Here is a 5,217-nt window from a genome sequence, read left to right as displayed (position 1 = left end):
GGCGGCAGTTTTTGGCGTGGCAGAGACGGCAGATTCAAGGTCTGTTCTGTGTTGCACACACTCTTTTGACCTGACTGAACTGAGCACTCGTTTCTCAGTGTTGTTTAAACGAAACTCAGCTCTGACTGAGTAGACTTATGATCAATGATATTCCAGTCATGACTATTTCCCCTTTATTTACAGACAAAATAGATCTAAGGGCCCCAATGATTTTCTTTTAAATCGAACAAGATGTAATTGTTAGGAGGGGAGATTTAGATGCTAATACTAGCAAGATGAGCAATCACATAATGGTTTCAACAATGACTCGTGGTTAAAGAAAAACATTAAATTAACTAAAATTCGAATGATCGAAGAGAAATACATCAAATGTGGGTTACCTTACTTCTAGTCCTAGATACCATATTTTCTCCTCTGTACTTTATTCATAGGCATAGGCGTGGCTTTGAGGCAAATTTCTTTCCTTAACCAGGTAGTTCCAGGTTCAGTCCCATTGCGTGGCACCTTGGTCAAGTGTCTTCTACTATAGCCTCGGTCCGACCAAAGCCTTGTGAATGGATTTGGTAGACGGAAACTGAAAGAAACCCGTCGTGTATACACATGTGTGTGAATGTGTGTGTGGGTATGTGTTTCTGTGTTTGTCCCCCCACCAGAGTTTGACAACCGGTGCTGGTGTTCTTACGTCCACCGTATATTTGAGGTTCAGAAAGAGGAACCGATACAATAAATACCAAGCTTGAATAAGTTCAGCAGTCAATTCATTCGACAAAAAAATTCTTCAAGGCTGTGCCCCAACCTGGCCGCTGTCTAATAACTGGAACAAGTAAAAGATAAAGGATATTATAAACGCAAAATATTCCAACGTTTGTGACAATTCCATTTGACCTATTCTAATACACATATCTTTCTACTACACAATGTTTTCAACTTTGTTCCATATATCTCAATACATCATCATCTGACAACGTTATTATATATAAAATAGTGACCGATGAAAAGAAAGGTGAATTAAGTAGTATGAATGTATTGTATTTTATCGTATTGCATTGCATTGTGCTGTGTCGTGAAAATGAGATATTACTTGTCAACTATAGCTTGCAATAGATGTTAGGCAATGCATTTATAATGTAATAGTGAGACGGAAATTAATTAAAATTCATATGCATTTATTATCTGTCTATATATATCTATATCACTCTCATTTTCTCTCTCTCTCTCTCTCTCTCTATATATATATATATATATATATATATATATATGTGTGTGTGTGTGTGTGTGTGTGTGTGTGTGTGTGTGTGTGTGTGTGTGTGTGTATGTGTGTAGTACAATATAAATATATATACATCATTGTATATATGTCTCTCTCTCTCTCTCTCTCTCTATATATATATATATATATATATATATACAGGGTGAATTTTTTTTTATATAAGAAACAGTCTATAAGGATAGTCTTTTTTTTGTTTAACATGGTCTACGTTGGTTACCATGGTTTTGAATACAAATTGCAATACGTTTACACCACTCATTTTTTTTAGCTTGTTTTTTTTTTATTATCAGATACCCAAAAGATGCCATTCACAAAATAACAACGAATTGAGATCATACTGACGGTCATGTCTGGAAGTTGTCGCAAGATTGCAGCAGAATTTAATAGAAAACATGGAACCAACATAACACACAATACCGTTGTAAAGCTTATGATAAAGTTTTAAAAATTGGATCTGTTGAAGATCAAAGAAGAAGTGGTAGACCACGTACAACAACCGATGAAAACACAACAGTTAGAGTTCTCGCATCAATAACTCGGTGATCCCGTAGAAGTACACGAAGATTGGCTGCTGAAATTGGGGTCAGTCAACCGAATATAACGCGCATTTTAAAATCAAATAAGTGGCATCCGTACAAACTGCAGATGCTACATGATATGAGTGAAGATGACCCTGACAGACGGCTAGAATTTTGTGAGTGGGAATCAAGCAAATTGAATGATGTCGCAAACTTTTCAACTAAGATCTTGTTTACTGACGAAGCTAACCTTTACGTCAATGGAGAGGTTAATAGCCAAAACATGCATTATTGGAGCAATTCTAACTCTCACTGGATGAGTGCAATGGAGATGCAAGGTGCTGGTAAAGTAATGGTTTGGGCTGAGATATGGGGTGACAGAATAGTTGGCCCAATTTTTGTTAATGGAAATCTTAATGCTGAAAAGTATCTCATCATGTTACAAGAAGAAATTTTTCCCATCACTGCTAAACGAGGACGATAACTTTCCGGTTTACTTCCAGCAAGATGGAGCCCACCTCATTATGCCATTGAAGTGCGTCAGTGGTTGCATCAGGCATTTATTTCCAGATACCTGGATTGGTAGGCATGGTCCAATTGAGTGGCCTCCTAGATCCCCTGATCTGACCCCACTTGATTTCTATCTTTGGGAGCATTTGAAAGGCATGGTGTATCGCGGAAAGATAAAATACATAAATCATTTGAAGGAACGTATCACCAACTCCTTTGCACACGCATCACCAGATGAGCTGTTACAAGTTCACAATGAATGGGGTAAACATATTGCAATGTGTATTCAAAACAATGGTAACCATATAGAGCCTGTTAAATAATAATAAAAAAAACTGTTCTTATAAACTGTTTCTTATTAAAAAAATATTTTGTTCCTATGTATGGCGACTTTTGAACTTTTGAATCACCCCCTCTCTCTCTCTCTATATATATATATATATATATATCAGAGCGGGTGCTGAAAAGCTCCTGACTTTGGATAAAAGGTTATACAGGAGTATTAGTTAATTATGATATTTTCCAAAATATTCCCGTTTCAGATAAACACACTTATTGCAACGGTCCTTCAGGTTTCTAAGTCCCGTAAAAGAACTCACTAGTTTGGGACTCCAACCAAGCCTTTCGCAACAACCTTTCAGAATCCCTCGTACACACACACATATTATGTACACGTGTGTAAGGTAATATTTATCACACAGTTAAAGTGAATGTGACATTAGAACAGAGAATACTGCGTTATTTATCATGAGAGACCATCTCATATGGTTTTGTGGTGCACAAAAGCACTCGTCTTCATATCACGGGCAAACGAAAACCACCTGCTACGGCTTTGTGGGGCTTTATGCATTATGAATCCATATCAGGCCCTCCCATGATAAATAATAGATTATCTTGTGTTCTAACACAACATCCATTTAAAGGTGACCTAAACGTGTTCCGATGAACACCTAATCTAAGGATTATGATGGTAATCTCCCGTAGTCCGAGAAAGAGAGTTCTTCAATTTCTTGTTTAACAGCCTACATGAATGATTTGTTCATATTGAGCAAATAGTTGTGTTGTATATTAATTACCTTCTTCAATGAAATCGAACAGGTGATTAATTTACCACACATTAAGTGATCGCAGAGCAAAATGAGATGACGTATTTTGCCCAAGAACACAAGAACTCAATGCACGGCTGAGCCCAAGAATTGAAAACGCGATCTCGTGATCGTATGTGTTAGACGCTATCCCCTCGGTTACTAACCCAAATTCTATTTCTCTGTCTGTCTGCCTCTCTCTCTCTTTCTCTCTCTCCCTCTATGTATGTGTGTGTGTGTGTGTGTGTGTGAGTGTGTGTAGTGCTAGTGGCGTGGCTGTATGGTAAGAAGCTTGCTTCCCAACTACATGGTTCCGGGTTCAGTCCCACCGCGTGGAACCTTGGGCAAGTGTCTTCTGCTATAGCATCGGAACAGACTAAAGCCTTGTGAGTGGATTTGATAGACGGAAACTGAAAGAAGCCCGTCGTATATATATGTGTATATTTATGTATGTGTGTGCCTCTGTTTGTCCCCCCCTGTCATCACTTGACAAACGATGCTGGTGTGGTTATATCCCCGCAACTTAGCGGCTGGGCCACATATACCGATAAAGCAAGTATTAGGCTTACAAACAATAAATCCCATGGTCGATTTCTTCAGCATGGCCGCAGTCAAATGACTGAACCAAGAATAAAAGACTAAAAGAATGTGTGTGTGTGTGTGTGTGTGTATATATATATATATATATATAGATATATATATATATATATATATATACACACACATATATATATATATATATATATATACACACACACATACATATATATATATATGTATATATATATATACACACACACATACATATATATATATATGTATATATATATATATATATATATATATATATATATATATATATATACATATATATGTATGTATGTATACACACATATATATATACATATATACACATATATATGTATGTATGTATACACACATATATACAAATACAGGGGTGAGGGAGAGGCTCAGATTACCTGACCAGTCTTTGTTGTAGATTATCTCTGCAGACTGCTTTCAGACTGAAATTTTGTGCCTTCGTTGAATATCCTCTCTACTATAAGCACAAGGCCAGCAATTTCCGGATGGACTTAACTCGATTATATCGACTGGAACTTATTATTTCATTATTTTTTTTTGTTTGGTTCCGAAAGGACAAAAGACAAAGTGGACTTCGGCGGAATTCGAACTCAGAATGTAAAGGCGGATGAAACGCTACTAAGCATTTTGCCTGGAGTGTTAACGGTTCTGCCAACTCGACGCATTTATGCCTTCATTAAATATACGAAGACTCCAATAATGGTACCCAAGTTTCAGCAGGTTCATCTGAACCAAAAAGACAACCCTTAACATAAAAAAAAAACTAGAAAAGTTCCCTATAACCGGATTCTACACAGTTTCCTTTCTGTGAAGTTCCATTCGCAAGGCTTTAAACTATCGGAGCTAAGGTAGATCTACATCTACCCAAATAACCGTGCAGTAGTATCGAACTCGAAACCACGTGGTTTCGAAGTGAACTTCATAACAACAGAACCATGCAACACCATTTAAAAAAAAATACAGAAAAACAATAATTTAATTTAGATGCCACGACCGATGATTGATAAATAAATATCCAAGAAGATGCTTGCGTTTATCACAAGATATTAGGACACTTTCTTAAACTTTCTTCGTTTTTTTGATATTACTACTAATTTTATCGTAGTTGATAGCCACCGATTGTATCGTGGTTGATAGCTACTAATGTTTTTAGAAGTGGAACGTTAAAAGATAGTTTATCTCATTTTATTTCTAGAAACAAAGAAATACAAAAATCATTCGATTTCTTTGT

The sequence above is a fragment of the Octopus bimaculoides genome, chromosome 25, assembly GCF_046866305.1.
Source record: "Octopus bimaculoides isolate indiv1 chromosome 25, ASM4686630v1, whole genome shotgun sequence".
Taxonomy (NCBI): domain Eukaryota; kingdom Metazoa; phylum Mollusca; class Cephalopoda; order Octopoda; family Octopodidae; genus Octopus; species Octopus bimaculoides.
This window is presented reverse-complemented; position numbering follows the sequence as displayed.